This window comes from Puma concolor, chromosome B3 (genome assembly GCF_028749965.1).
Source record: "Puma concolor isolate L17-30 chromosome B3, mPumCon1.1.hap2, whole genome shotgun sequence".
Taxonomy (NCBI): domain Eukaryota; kingdom Metazoa; phylum Chordata; class Mammalia; order Carnivora; family Felidae; genus Puma; species Puma concolor.
The window spans coordinates 85,436,490-85,453,303 of NC_141672.1; the positions used below are offsets into that span (position 1 = coordinate 85,436,490).

The following is a 16,814-nucleotide window of genomic DNA, read 5'->3' on the forward strand; positions in this document are numbered from 1 at the left end:
TCAGCCTGGGTGTGAATGCCACTTTATATAATGTGTGAACTTGTGCTGAGAAGTTACGATACCTCTGCATGTCAGTGTGCTCTTCTAGAAAATGGTTACCATAATTGCTATGACTGAGTATACCAACCCATGGTACATAAGGGCTGAAGCTCAGAGAATCTCAGAACTGAATGAGGTCTCCCGTACAATTTTCTGATCATAGTTGTACAGATTATCCTGCTTATACTGACTTTTTAAAAATCAAAATTTGAGTGATAATGCTAAGGGAAGTATAAATGTGTAATCAGGATATCAGATGCAAGAAGTGTTGACAATGAGGGAAAAAAAAATCATTTAAACTGCTTAACCTATGCTGGTCTGAACATGTGGAGACCAATCCTATTTCTGAAGACTTTAGTCTACCTAGGAGCTCTTTGAATGTCTAAAAAGCTAAGCAGTGTGCTTATTAACATAGGTAAACTCTATCTGACAGTTATTATAGTTTTTATCCAGTTCTATTTATGATCACAGCTAATGATTTCAGCTCACAAGACCTGAAAGAATGCATATACCAATCATTTCAAGAAATTTTAAAATGTAAAAAAAATCTATTTTTACATGTGATGAAAATGAGGTTCTGAGATGCTAAATAATGTACTCTAAGGTCATGAAGAAAGTTAGAGGTTTCAGACAAGAGCAAACAAATGCAATGCTATTTTGCAGAACAGTGGGACTATAGCATCAGCTCTGCATGACTTGATGGATTATTATTCCAATCAATGAAATTTGAATCATTACTCTCCGTGAAAAAAAACTAGCAACTCTTTAATTTACCCTATGGCAAAGGGTCCTCAGTAACATATCTGGAAGAAAAATAACTAAAGGTCACTCTAAGCAATAAAAAAAAATTAACACAGTAGTAATGAAAATGATGATGATGATGATGACGATGATGATGATGATGATAGAAAAAATAAAGGAATGCTAGTATTTCCTCACACTTTTTCCAAGTGATTTTGTGGACTCTCTTTCACTTAAGATCTCATAAAAAATAGATAAATATAAAATATAAGATATTCATCTCCCAAGAATGGGAGCTGGAATATTCCACTCAACAGCGAGATCTCACATGCTGTACAAATACAGGAGCAAATCATGGCCACTAATGTGTTTCTCAATTTTGGCAAGTATGCAAGTGTTTTATGGATGTGGTCATCGAAAAGTCATTGTTCATATGAGACCAGAATCTTGTGACCACTACAGCTTTGGTAACAAATCTCTATCAGGACAATACCCCTTGCTGTCCACTTTATGGCAAATGATTGGTTTATGACTACTGAGTCCATACTGAGATAACTTTAGAAGATATTTTTCATACTGGCCTTGCAACAAACTCATACTTTAATAAGCAAGGGCCAGGACCTCAATCTCCCCCAAGGTTTTTCTGGCTCCACCAGATGCAATTACAACATATTCATTCAGTAAACATTGATTACATGCTGATGATTTGTCTAGTACTGTGTTCTAAGCCATCAGAGGTGCCAGGAAATGAAGACATGGCCCCTCTTGAAAAGGAAACTAAACATCATGGACTTGGAGCCGCATTCTACATACTGCTGACCTTCTCTGGACTCCCTGGGCCAAGAGGACCCTCCAAAGGTTCACAGCGTCCTGGTGCTGATATTCACAGATGGTAATCATAATGCTCAAATCTCTCTCACTCATTTCTCCAACCCCAATCCATTTGTATTGGCTCTCATTCCAATAGGTAGATAAACTACATCATTTAGAGTTTTCTCTGAATTTCTCCTTTCTCCAACAAGCTGGTTGTTCTGCCTTAAACCAGAACCTAGCTTTTCCCAGTGAACTAGAGAGCAACAGGTATTTTTGCACATTTCTGAACCGGAAATAGAAAAAACAGAAAGGGACACAAAATAGCTGAGCACACTTGCTTGTCTCTCAGGACCTCAGGATATTCCTTAGCCTGTTTGTAGCCATAGTCTGAGCCTCAAGCAGTCTCTTCTGTGCTCAGCAAACACACCAGTCTTTCTTCTCAGAATCTGTTCATCTCTGCTCCCCTCTGCCCAGGGATGCTCTTCCCCAGCTGGCTGTGACATTCCTTCTTCCACTACCTTCAGGTCACTGCTCAAAAGCCACTTTTCACAAATGCCTCCTCTGACCACCTTATCTAAAAGATTAAAACCTTCCCATCATCCTTTCTCCTCTACGATAACTTATTTATCACCTATCATAACCCAAATAAAAATTACACAAACATTTATTTCTGTATGGATCGTCTCCTCCTACTGGAATGTAACCTCCATGACAACAGGAACTTCAGGTATATTTTTTGTTTTCTGCTTATTGCCCAGCTCCTGGTGCTAGGAAGCACTTAATTAGTACATATTGAGTTAAACCAAAAAAATGTGTAAGACAAATCAAGTTGTTTTTAAGCCAAAAGATCAATGGTCTAAGCAGGGTGGCAAAATTATTTCTTAAAAGCTGGCTCTGGCCACTAGATTATTCAGGTGTTCTCTTTTTTCCTGACATCTTACACCTTGCTCTCCACCAGTGGAGCCTCAGGAAGAATCTGAGAGGGCTTATTAAAGGCTACAATTTGGACCCATATATCTAAGCTCAAGATCAAACTTATGGTAAAACCACAGACAGGCTGAGTAGCTGTTGACTCTACCACATTCCAAAATTTTATCATAATCTAGAAATGGGAGATTGACTGAGAGAGAGCCAATTAGCCAGGACACTCAATCTCTTTGACCACAACCTATTTTGAAAGTTAAACGTCTTATGGAATCTTGCTTCCTCATTCTCAATGACCTAAAGCAGTGGCATAGGGAGGTTAAATGGTTTGCCCAACATCCCACAGTGTATCAGCAGAAGTACTGGGCTTGGAAACCACCAGGTTTCCATATTTCTTGCTCACGACCACTCTGAAACAGAGAACCATACTGGGGCATGCAGATAAGTTCAAGCCCTAACAGTGTTAAGGCAAGAAAAAGGAACCACACATATGTAGATACACACATGCACACAAGCACACACACACTACTCGCATACTACAAGATGGATGCAGAGTTGTTCTTCCAAAGTTTTCTATAAAGATGGCTGAATTTACAGTTGGAAAGTTTTTCTAAGCACATCTTTTCAACTTTCACCAGCCTGGAAATACCACCAGGGAGCCCTGAGAGGACTAAATCTCTTGTCTCCAATTTCCCATGGTCCCAGATCAACCCACATAATTGCACAATTTTCTATCCTTTACTTCCCCAAGGCAGAAGTGTCCCTTAAGAAATCTACTTCACCTATAACATAGAAATGATTGAAGTTACTTTTATAACATTGTGCAGTATCTTCCTTCAAAGAGCAAATTTCAGCCATTAGCCCTTCAACAATCAGAAGAATAAAAAAAACAGATAGTTGGAAAAGACTTGGAAACTGGAAAAAGGTAGGTAAATAATATTTCTACCATCGTCTTTCTTTTCTCGTCTTCCTCTCATGACCTGGCTAATCTCTGATTACCAAGTCTCCTTCAGTGACCTCTCCAACACCCTCTCAATGTCTTCAAACTTCCATGTGACACCCAAAGCAAATAGCTCAATCCTGAGTTGATATCGATGGGCCCTTTACATCCAATTAAAATCAGTACTTTCTACTTTGGTTGTGAAGGGTCACCACAATCTAGTCTTCCTCTATTGTGGCTGTCCTCAGGTGGGGCCACTGTGTCCTCCAGGGGACATTTGGCCATGTCTAGAGACATTTTTGTTTGCCACAACTGGGAACATGCTACTGATGAGGTTCATGGCAGGCTGCCCCAGAATGCACCATTTCGGCATGTGAATTATTTTGACTGAAGATGATTAAGGCCCAACAGACTCAATAAGAGCTTTTTTACCTCACCCTTAATAAAAGAATTTAGGTAGACAGCCTGTACCAGGAAGAAATATCTGTTTTGTTTTGTTCTGTTTTACATAAGAAAGACTTTTCCTGGTGGCATGGCAAATATTTGTTTACCAAACTCTTATTCTGCCCATCTTCCTGTGAATCATCTTTCCCCATTTTCTAGTCTCAGACCCCATCCCCTTCTCCTAGCTCAGGATGGCCTATACACCTTAATTGCTTCCTAACAATCTCATGTTTTTGTGGGGCTCCTGTATATATGTAATTAAATTTGTTTTTCTCCTGTTAACCTGTCTTATGTCAATTTAATTATTAGACCAGCCAAAGAACCTAAAAGCGATGAAGGAAAAAGTTTTCGTCCCCTACACTACTTTCTGTTATCTAATGAATAGAGGCCAGGGATGTTGCTGAACATGCTACAATGCCCAGGACCAGCCTCCACAATAAAGAGTTATCTAGCTCAGAGTGTCAATAGTGCTGAGGTTGAGAAACCCTGTATAGCTCTATGGAGAGAGTTCTAGAACTTTATCTCCACTTCTTTTTTCACAGTCAACTCTTTAATGGATAACATGCAATCCCCTGAACATGGCTCATGTGTTCAACCACTCAAGACCCTGTGATGCTGTGATTTATAATAAGAAATACATATTTGGTCTTTGACCCATTTCTGGCACAGAGCTCCTAAAACCCTTAGAATTTTCTTGTGAAAAGAGTGATAAAGGTTATCTTTAGTTATGTTAATAGAGTGACTTTTGAAAAACACCTAAGGGTGGGAGCTAGTTGTTAGAACTGACCATGTGATTGGAGGGTTGCAACTTCCAGTCCTACCCCTAACTTCTAGGCGTGAGGGACTGGAGTTCGAATCAATCACTAATGGGCAATGATTTAACCAATTGTGCCCATGTAATGAAGCCTCCATTAAAGCCCAAAAGGATGAACTTCCAAGTTGGTGAACCAGAACTCTTCTACTTGCCACCACGCCAAGCTCCAAACTCCTTGAGGACTTGCCCCTTTGTTCGGGACTTTGCCCTATATATCTTCATCTGGCTGTTGATTCTACCTTTTAATATCTTTTGTTTAATCAATCAGTAATCTAGTGAGTAAGCAAGTTTTTAAGTTCTATGAGCTGCTCTAGCAAATTAATTGAACCCAAAGTGGGGAGCATGGGAACATCTGATTTATAGCCAGTTGCTCAGAAGTACAGGAACTTGAGATTGGCATCTGAAGTGGAGACAGTCTTGTAGGAATAGGCCCTCAACCTGTGGCATCTGGTGCTATCTCCCAGTAGATAGTGTCAGAATTGTGTGGAATTGTAGGACATCCAACTGGTGTTACAGAGAATTGCTTTTTTTTTTTTTAAAGATTTTTTTTTTAACGTTTATTTATTTTTTGAGACACAGCATGAACGGGGGAGGGTCAGAGAGAGAGGGAGACACAGAATCCAAAACAGGCTCCAGGCTCCGAGCTGTCAGCACAGAGCCCAACGTGGGGCTCGAACTCACGGAGTGCGAGATCATGACCTGAGCCGAAGTCAGACGCTCACCCGACTGAGCCACCCAGGCGCCCCACAGAGAATTGCTTTTAAAAACCATACACACTGGAATTAGGAATCAGAATCTTACGCTTCTATGATCTCTCACCCCCCTGGAAAGCCCAGGGCTTTTTATCCAGCTGTCACATTTTTATTTTTTCTCTAAGGTCCCTCTCCTCCTTGAAAATCTCCTGGATGGATGTACTCTTTCCTTTCCAAACTTGTGAATGCCTTGGTATTGCTCTTTTATAAAACATATCATATATAATCTGGAATTATATTCTGTAGCCTGTAAAAAGTAAAAACCTTATCTTGTTTACTCAAGACTGTATCATCAGTGCCTAGAATTGTGCCTGGAACATAGCAGTGCCAAATAATCCTTGATCGCGTGAGGAATTATCTCTGTTCTAGATTCTTCACTCCTGTCAGATTGAGGCCCTCTAGAGTTGGAAACATCTCCAGCTCTTTCCTGAGTCCTCACATTACCCCTTCCACCTAGAAGATGCTTAATAAATAAATATTTGTTCAATGTCTAAATAAGTACACATATAACAGGATAAAAATATTAAATATTTAAATGCAAAAATAAATATAATACATACTATGTAAGTAGACAACTAAACTAAACATGCAAAAATGAAATAGGATTCAGGTTATAGGAATTAAGTCCTAGGCAACAGTTCACCCATCTCAACTTTTAATTATGTCAGAGAATTTATGTCACAAGTATGTTCCATTGTCTTACATTTCCTCATCTTTAAAAAGCACTGAAATGCACACTTAAATGTTAATTGCTCATCTGGAGAGCACATGTCAAAGAAAACACGCAAAGGCAGGATGTGCCTTGGCTGACTATGCCTGGATAGAAATTAATACACTGCCCTGAAACACGGATGTCAGTTTCTAGTGACACACCACAAGCCTCTTGCAACACGGAGATGCTTACATGTAGACCAAATTATCACGATACTGAAGAATAGAAATAAGAGATGGGAAGCAGCAATTAACTTGGGTTCCTAATAGAAATTTTACTTTGCAACGAAATTATCTCACGTGCTCACGTCTGTCAAAATTTTCTCAGATCTCATATTGAGTGAAGATGGAGAAGAGCCCACTAGAACATCCTGGGGACCTACCTCTTTTCATTCATGGTGTAGCATATCAGAATCCCTCATATTTCTTTTTTCCAGACCTACTGATTCCATCATTTTTGCCTTTCCCATAGGTTTTATTTTCTATCTCTTCCTCATCCTTCCATGTAATCCCCAGTCTCTCACAAACTGTGTCGATGGAAAGAAAGAAGCCTAATATTTTAATTCAGACTTAGAATGTGTCAGACACCTTGCTAAGTACTTTACCTGCAAGATCTCATTTGCTTCTTAAGAAAGCCCTATAACCTACAGGCTGTTATGACCCCCATTTCCACGTTAGGAAATTGATGCTCAGAGAGTTGAAGGAAAGTGCCCAAGGTCACACAGCTTAAACGATTTGAGAGTTCTTGAGTCATTGCTGTGAGTAACCTCCATGACAATTTTAAAATATCTTCAAATTCATTTGGCTTGAATGAATATTAATTGGACACCAATAACAAGCCTGGCTTTGTGGTGCTTTTGGGAGAGAAAATGGAAAGCAATAAGGCATGTGGTCATTCCTTTCAAGAAGCTGACAGTCTACTGAGGGTAAAGTATTAATCAAATTATCATAATCATGCACACAAATTTACAAACCAATCTCAGTGGTCAGAGGGTCTGAGAAAGTAGAACTGAAGAACCAATCTGTGACTGACTCTGGAAAGGCTGCCCTGTGGAGGTTTTTCCAGCTGATCTGAAGGGCATATAGGAGTTAGTCAGGAAGGGGGAGTTGGGATGGAGAAGGGGGTAGGAATCCTTTTCAGAAAGAAAGAGCAGCACATACAGAGGCCCTGTATGTGGGGCAGTGAGAGGGAGAACAGTGCAGGATGAGGCTACAGGGCAGATGGGGCCAGGTTTAGTTCGGGTTCCTCCAGAAGCTGACTGTGAGGTGAGGAATGGATTCAGGTAGTTTAACAGGCGGTGATTCCAGAGAGCTCCTTGAGGGAGAAGCAGGGAGGGAAGAAAGGAAAGCAATAATGCAGGCAGTGAAAAGTGCTACATGGTTTTTTTGTGCTGTGAGCTTAGCAGAAAGACCATGTAGAAAATACCTCAGATTTGTCCCACTGAGGGCAAAGAATGATGGACCATTGATCCCCAACTCCCACTGTCTCAAGGGGTGCTCCTGGAAACCTCACATGCCTTCTGGGAAAGAGAAAGCAGAAAGTGGTTTGCACGCAGAGGAATCGCCTTCGGGTGTAGTAAACAGGTAGAGCATGGTCCTTGTCTGTGACAGGCCTTAAAGGACTTTACCTTGAGACCAATGGGGAGCTATCAGCAGCCCTATCTGGAGGGAGGCAGGAACCTAATCAGATTTTGGTCTGGAGCGTTGAATCTGTCTGCAATGTGAATAGGTTGGAAGGCAACTAAGGTGGATGTCAAGAGACAGCTAGGAAGTTATGGAAGTAATCCAGGGCAAGCTACATTATTTGTAGGGACCTGTGCAAAATGAAACCGTGAGGCCCCTGGTTCACAAAGCAGGATAAAAGTGCTTAGATTAAAATATTAAGCTCTTTCTTTTCTTCTGCTTTCTGTCCTGGTGTTGTGTTTTTAGCATGCTATTTATTTATTAGCTGATGTTAGTGTTTATTGATTAAGACAGAGCAGAACACGTGCACTACATCTGGTGCATTTGGAAAGCAATGAAAAGAAAGGAGGTGGAACCACTAAGCTTTTCAAAAACATCCCAGAACCCTTCTCTATTTGCTTCCTGGAGCCGGCATGCCGATGGGACATTCACCAGGGCAGGGTCACCCATCTCAAGCTTAGCAGCTCTACAAGAGGGGATGATGGTGAGAAGGGGCCTGTTACAGGGTCCCCTGTGCACCCTGGAAGCTGGACTTCTCCACGGAAGTCTTGCCCAGCCAGGGGACTGTGTGTATCTGGAAGCACCAAAGCTTTTTCCTCAGCAGGTCTGGCTGCTCACGGAAGGGACAGCTGTCCACGTTGGGCATTTTGTTCAGCTGAACTCCACGTCCAGGAAGTAGTTCATCCCAGGCATGATCTGCTTGCGGGCCTGTACCACCTGCAGCACGTGGCTGGGGTTCTCGTGGTCGCTGGTCTTGTTTTACTCGCTGAGGACAAAGTTCAGCGCCTCCTGCACGCCTTCCTCTTCGATGTCGGCTTTCCACCCAGCGCGGTCCGGGTGAGGCTCTTCTTCCCTGGAGTCCCTCTCGAGGATCATGGGCAGGGCAGCCAGAAGGAGCAGTGGGGTGCGCAGGGGCCCAGCCATCGTGTGCTGGGAGGGGGACGGAGATCAGAAGGGGATGTTCTAGGGCCCATCTACTTGCTATTTAGTGTCACGCTCCCTTGGGCATGGAGATACTCATACGGTGAGTGCAGACCATCACAGGCACCTTGGGGTCCTATCCTATGACTCAATATGCCCATGCAGCCCAAAAGCTGCCAGCACCACCCCCCCCCCCACCCCGCCCCTGCATGCTGTCAGCCCTACTGATGTGTGCCTGAGCTAGGAGTGGGAAGTTGAGCCAGAAATCTCCTTTTCCCATGAGCCTGCCTATGGCAGAGAGGGACCTTCAAAAGAATTGCAACCGCCACACCTGGACACGCTAGGTCCTTGGATTGGCTGTGAGCGAGAGACTCCCCCCAGCTGAGCCACCTGCCAAATACATCCGGGCACTTCCAGGCCAGGGCAGAGACAGGCGTTCCCAGGCCCGCCCCAAGACCCATACCCAATCCCAGCACCCCCCCCACACACCTCTTCCCAGGTCCCCATCAGAGGCAGAAGGTGGCAGTAGTCAAAGCGGTCATGAGAAGGCTAGGCAGGTGCCAGGGACCGGGGCAGCGAGTAGCCAAGAAACGTCTGAGGAGGCAGGGAGGCAGCAGGATGTGGACATGTGTGTAAGCCAAGGTTCCAAGAACCCTGCACGTACTCCACCGTCCCATCAGGCTTCACTTACAAGACACAAATTCAAAGATAAAATTAAGAATTTGGAAACAGCTGAGGCAGAGCACAAAAGCCTAAGTGGAGTGTCCTTTGGAGTGTGGGGCTCTGTGTGACAGCACTGACCACATTCTCAAGAAATTGATTATGAGTCCAGGAAAGAGAGGATGCTCCCTTGGGCCCATGTAGGAGACACAGAGAAGTAATCCAACCTGCAAAATATCTTTGGGGCAAATTTAATGGCAGTGGCTACAGATGCGGTATGGATGTGTACAACCAGGCGAGGTGGAGAAACGAGGGAGGAGTGTGTACAGCCAGACGCGCATTGCCTCCACCTCCCTTCCAGAAGGAAGTTGCAGTCCAGCTGCGTGACTTTCACTTAGTGGACAGCCTCCCAAGTGCTGGCGCCTTCTGGATCTGCCTCGGCCTTTGTGCTGAAGACACGCTTTCCGGGCAGCTCTTACACGGCAGGGCTGCTAGGGCCCAATCCTTTCTGCCCAGTACCGCACTCCTGCAAGAACGATCTCTTTCTCGGGAACTCCCTTTTGGATTCCCCAAGACTCTGTCGGATCTGCCTTGGAGTTTGCCACTCCGTTGGCTCGCGTCCTGCCTCCTCCCCCTTTTCCTGTCACAGGTGTGAGATCTGCACTAATCTCACAGCACGTTCGCTGCCCGATCCTGTTTCCTCCCCACCTTTTATCTTTTATAGGCATTATTGCTCCCCTCCATAAACCTCCTGCGCTTCCAACTCCATCTCAGCATCTGCTTCCCCGGGAATTCAACTCACACGGAGGATCAGAGCCGTCTCATGATTATCTGTTCCGTGCACCTGCATGGGCTCCCTGAGATACTAAGAAATAGCAGAATTATCGTGCATCAATTCAACTATCACAGAGCACCTGTTTGGCCAAGCACTATGCCTGGTACAGCGGAGCATGCGAATTAATCTTTGACAGCATCACTGCTCTTCGAGAAGGCTATTGTCTAGATGGGAAGACAAGGCACGAGAGAAACGTATATATGGTTTTTCCAAGCACCTAAAGAGACTTCTTCATAAGAGATGAAAAACCTCCAGATGTGGAAGCAGGCCACACCTCAGAAGCAAACAGCAAGTCTCCTGCACTAGCCTAGATATGGTTTCCAGATCATATGTGTAATGTGTATTGGGGTGCTTGGTGAACTTTATTTTATTTTATTTTATAAAAAAATAAATTTTATAAAAAAATAAAGCTGAAAAGTTATTTTTTGTTACTGTTTTACTTCTCATCTCCGTAAAAAGTTAATATTTCATAAACTACCAAGAAACTGACCTTGACTTCCAGAAGACTCTAAAGCAGATTCCAACTTTATATCCAAGCATCGCCAAGTCTTAACTCTCCAACAGGTCCCCTGAGACAGGATCTGAGTTGGGCCTCAGTGGGCCTGCAAAACAGGCCAGATGCCTCCCTACCGGCCCAATGCCTGGCTCCACCAGGAAAGTCAACCCACAAGGACTCATCTGTTTGGTCCAAGGGTGACATTAAAGACTTGAAGCTCTGTCAATTATCGCTGGTATCTGCTTGCTCTTTATTGCAGACATTTATAAATTGAGGCTTATGGAATTAATCAACTCCAAATAAGACGATCATTCACTGGACTTCCAAGTGTTCTAACAGAACAGAGAATTGTGGAATCAAATACCATGCTTTGTACTTGATTCAGAAAGAAGCTCCTGGAATGACCCTTATGTTGGACAGAGCACCTGCTGCATATCCTTGTCATCACTCCCAACCCAATGCATGTGGCATCTCCTGGAGAGCCAGAAATGCTGCTGGAGAAGTAGAGTGAGCACTCAGCCTTTCTGCCATGTGGACCTGATCCAGCCATCCATATGCAATCTCAGGTTCTCTGATGAGCCATTCTGCATTGGTGCTGAAATATTTCAAATCATGTGCTCTTCTTGGCAATGTCCTTAGTAGTTCAAATGGGCAGATTAAGGCACTGGATGGCCTTACCTTAGCATCCAAATACCTTGAAGGCTTTGCATAAACTACTCATAACAAGAGTCTTGGAAGGAAGGAATTTATCCCACTCCCCAGGTGAACAGGGTGAGGTCCGGCAAAAGGGAAAGCTGCCAGTCTCTGGATCTTCACTCTCACCTACATTTCAATGAAGGAAGATAGGTAGGCATGAAGGAGAAGAGCATGGGGTGAACCAACCAGCCCCCAAGAAAATCTGAACTGCAGAGGACTCTGATGGATATATTGTGAATCATGGTCACACACAGAATTGTTAGAGTCTGCATTTGTAAGGTTGTATTACTGTAAATTCCAATGGACTTATTTTTCTAAGCCCGCCAAGAGGAAGATAGGCATGTAGACTCCAAGTCTCTCCTTCCTATTTCTATAAATTGGCATCTGGCACATTAGTCTGATTCAGGCCAGGGCCATAGGCCCCAGTCGGATTTTGTACATCAGATTCTAAAGCTGAATGAGGGCAGTCCTGGGAATTCTGGCAACAGTTCCTGGGTGACAGCTCTTCCCACAAGAAGGGCACCCCATGGTACTACTAAGACCGCCTTTCTGTTCCATAAATTGCTCTCCTAGACCCCAGCCCCACACTTGTAAACATAGACCTTACCCAAGAGAGCCAGGATGAAGAGAATCCGGTCACTTGCTAGATGATTCTAAGAGTCACCACAATTGTGACAGGAGGTCACCTGTGGGTAGGCAGACACTCATACAAGGAGGAGGCCTAGTACTGGATGGGGAGATGGTTCACTACATATTGAGCTAACAAGTACCACCATGGTAATCAACCCCGCAGTTTCTTTTCACAGATGAAGAAATTGAAACCCAAAGATGTAACAGGGCTTGCACGGTCACAGAGCAGAGCCCCAGTGAGGGCTTGGGTGTCCCGTTCCAGGCCTGCTCTTTCCAATCCTGCAGGCTGAGAGGCCCTGCCAAAGATGCTGCTGGAATCTGAGAGAAGCCACTGTGGGGAAGGTCTGCTTTCAGAACCACCACATGGACAGCAGGACCCCCATTCTCGGGAGGAGAGCCCTTAATGCCTCTGTCCTTCTCATTCCCATCCCTCTCCATGACTAGTACCAAACAACTCCCCTCATGAACTCACATCCCAATGCCAAGCTTGGGACCACCTTGTACAAAAAGCCAGTTCTGTGAGGCATGCCAACACATAAGAGAAGGAGAGAATACTCCCCTACAAAATATGTTACATGCATAGCAGCAATGGCAGAAGAAAAGTCAAAACAGTAACAACACTATGTGTGGAATATTGGCGGGGGGGGGTGGCATTTAGGATGGTCTTATCTGGCTCTTGCCCTCAAGGAGCTCACCATTTGGGGGGGAGGGGAAGCAGAGACCTTCTGTCTAATAACTGTGCTACAATGCGTGGTAAAGAACTTGCCCAAATTGAGGCAAAAGAGATCAAAGTGACTCCGAGCTCACTTTCATTTTTTTTTACACAAGCCAGTCCACAAGAAAATCTGAGTTTCAGAAGTAAACCCCAAACACAAAGAAATGTGTAAATGTCATGGGTGTGGTAATGGCTTGTGTTTTTTTAATTTTTTTTTTTTCTGACTACACTACATAGAATTCTGCTTCTTTCAGTTTCTTCAGTCCTGCTTGTAAATAACATCTGTCAACCATATGTCTTTCTGGATCATCAGCAACAGAGCTCTAATGTAAGGCCATGTGCATGTGGCTGTAGCAGCTTCTATGAGTCCTCCAGGCTCCACCCCTCTGCCCTGCCCTCTCTGGTCACTGTCCATGACTTGTGCCAGATGAGTCCTGTCATTTGGCAATAGGTGGCCTGCAGAGATCTGGCTTCCTGACACTGAGCTAGAGACCACCCTGAATCATCCAGGGAGGGAACGTGAGAGGGGAGGGACTGCCCCCTGCCCAGGCTTTCCTGTGGTTAACCAAACCCTCAGCTATTTTTAACTAACTACCAAAGGCTGCCCCATGTGTCATCATGGTTTTGACACGTGCCACCACCTTTGATAAAGACAGTGAATCTGCAGCCTGACTTCTGGGAAATTCTGTGTGTCCTGCTCCTTCGACACTTTTCCCCCAACTAGGATTGTGTAACAGTAGTAGGCATTCTAGAAGTTCAGGCAGAGATGGGCTTTCCCATAAGCAAGCAAAGGCAGAAGGGTCTACCCGTTCATGCTCTGTGCTAAACCAAGGATGCCTGAATTCCAACCAGTTGCTTCTTTGGGCCACAGAGCATTCCTAGGCACATGCTGAGGAGAGGCTTAGCACAGCTACCCTCTTCACTGTCCAAACATAGGTTTATCCAGCTCATAATACCATGATCCTAGAGACCCAGAGGGAGGGAAGATGGATCCTATATATGCTGAAACAGGAGCTACTTTTTCTTGGCATTTGTGGTCAGCCTGACTCCTTGCCCCAGATGCAAGCGAACCCCTGTAGCTACAGGATGCAGGTCTTCCAGGGGTGAAGGCAGACCCTCTTCCAGAAGGGAGATGGTACCCTCCAGAGCCCCCTAACCACACACCTCAGGGGGGCCTCTACCCAGCAAGGCCTGCAGTTGCCTGAGACAGCTACGTCCTTCCCTGGGCCACTCACGGTTTTGACATATCCTAGATTTAAAACGTTGAATCTTCTTGTAGCTTTCTGAGGACTTCTACCTCTCTGCTTTAGCATCAATACATTTATTTAAATAATATTATTTATTAAGCAAATGTTTATTCATATGTACCATGTTCTAGGCACTAGTGTAGGCATCAGAGATGATGTAACTGCCCTTGTCGAGTTTATATTCTAATAGAAGGGCAGATGATAAATAACAATTATATAGTAAAATAAATAATCATACAATAAGAGTTCTCTTATCATATGTGCAGGAGTGTGGCTATTAACATTTGAGCACTGCCTCTGACATGTACTGTGGGGTGACCCTCATTCACACAGTTAAATCCTCAGGGAAATGCTCTGATAGAGGTATTATTAGTTTCAGTTGACCAGTAAGACAACTGAAGTTCAGCTCACACAAACTCAAAAGCAGCAGTGCTCAATTTTGAACCTGTGTCTACTTGACTCCAAAGGCCATTATCATTCCACTTCTCTGTCTCTCCCGAAGAAGTAAGGGAGCCCAGGACAAGCCTTTAAACCTTATGGAAAGGATTTCTTTGAGTCCCACTTCCTCAGCTTGAAAGCGTTTCTAAACGTCTAGCAGTGCTTCCATCATGAAGTGGGTAGAGCAAGATGATCATACGGGGTATCAGCACAAGGAACACGAATCTTCATTACTCTCTGCATTGTGCTCCTCCCTTTCATTCCCAAACACCTACCTCCACCCACCCAGACAGAGAACTGGAGACTGAGTTCTGATCTAATCCCTTTGAGGATCTTCAGGGCATGCACCAAAATCCCAGCCAGTAGATGACAATCAGGAGCTCCTTTATAAGACCCGAGTCACCCTCCAGGATACTAAATGGGGAAAAAAATCTTCCTTTTCCAATATTGCTCCCAAAACATACCAGGATGCCATGACAAATCATAGCAGGTTCCCGCCATTGACTGAGGTGTTTCTTATTCCAGGAGCATGGGTTCCTGGGCCCAGAGGTAGTAAATAAAGCAGAAATATCACTGAACCTTCAATCAAAACATCTAGGTCAAAAACCTATCTCTGCTACCTGCTAGTGGCATGGGCTTGAGCCAGAAGTTTCACTTTTTTAAGCCTCCCAATTCCTGTCTATAATATAAAGAGCGGTGTTCCTTACCTCACAAGGATCACTGGAAAAGGAAAGGAAGACATCTAAATGAGATCTATATTTCACTATCTTGAAAAGGCCTCTTACATTATAATGTGTTTTTTAAAAGTTAGATGTGGCTTTATTTTTGAAATTTTTCTCATTAAGACAGACCAAAGTATGTCTCCTGGCTAATAATTAAACCTTGTTTATATCTCTTATTTCTGGAAGAAAAAAAAAAAAAAAAAAGCATTGCAAAGTCACTGGTATGTTAGTAGTCCCCTGAAGTGAGATCCCTTAAGTACCCATAAGGTGACAACTTCACCATGGGTAATGGCCACCCGTGGATACTAGACAATAATAAGGGAATTTTTGTCTTTAATATCCAGCTTTCCATATAATTTATAATCTGTTCTTTAAACTCTCAGCCCTCAGGGTGACATCATAGGCTCATCTCTCCAACCATTTTATAAATGAACATCCTAAGGTCCAAAGGGTTAAAAAGCAGGGGACGACCAGGAAAGGGGACTGAATAATCTCCTTTCCTATAGACTGTGGAACCTAGACAGTTAATCCAACTTAAGAGGGATAGTGCTTACCTCCTCAACACTGAAGGGTGACTGTTTGGAGCAGGAGGTGTGGGAAATGGAGACCCGAGTGAGAGGCAGGAAAGCGTTAAAGCACCAGTAGCAGAGAGGAAATGAAATAACCTGCCCACCTCTGATCCTTGATACTTTCAAGAGCCTGTCTGGGGCCAGCAGCCTAAGGAAACGCCAAGGCTGTTTCGTGCCTTCACCTCTGGGCTGTTTTTTACTACCATTCATTAAGGAGATCTTTTCCGTCAGCCTTATCATCTCTCTTGGCTCTTGGTCAGGTTGAGTCAGACCTGGAACACTTATTTTTGCAAAGACTAACCAATCTTTTGTCTAGACACTTATGTCTTCTACCAAAGCCCTGCTGACCAGGGTCAAGGAGGAGATCTGTAAAATACATGGCCTCTTGCACAGCTCAACATTACGGGCAGAGAACTTGAAAGCAGGGAGACAGAAAAGTACATGATGTGGGTAATTGAAGGCATTGTGAACCTTCTTTGTTTGAAAAGTAGAATGGGACAAGTCTGGAGCATCCCCCAAAGGGTTTACAAATCCAGACTTTGTTTGTCCTGTTCCCTCTGCCTGGATCACTGTCAGTTCTTCATCTCTACTTCCTTTTCCCCTGACCAACTTTTATTCATTCTTCCAGTCTTACACTACAACTCACTTCTTCAGCAAAGCATTCCCTGACCACCACAGTCTTTCATCACACCCTATCCTTTGCCAGCATAACACCCATTGGCACTATAACAAACTTATGACGTGTGTACCTTTCAGAAACTGACTACTCATAATCATTAGTTGTTGGGCATTTTTAAAATTATCTTATAATTGGCCTAACTGTAATTTTAGGCAGTAATCAGACAACAAAAACAGTATATGCAATTATTATTAAATTATAATGTGTCCCTCACTAGAGTTTAAGCTCTTTGGGGGCAGGGACTGTTTGGGCCTGTCTATCATTGAATCTGCAGTAACTTATACCATGCCTGACAAATAGTTGGGGGTCAAAATATGTGCTGAATCAATAAATAAGTAAATGCAT

At 43.8% G+C, this 16,814-nt stretch overlaps 1 long non-coding RNA gene across 5 annotated transcripts in view; it reads right to left on the reverse strand.

The window, feature by feature from the left end:
- LOC112855623 (uncharacterized) overlaps positions 1–16,814 on the reverse strand; it is a 457,783-nt gene that overhangs the window by 420,134 nt on the left and 20,835 nt on the right. The window lies entirely within an intron of this gene.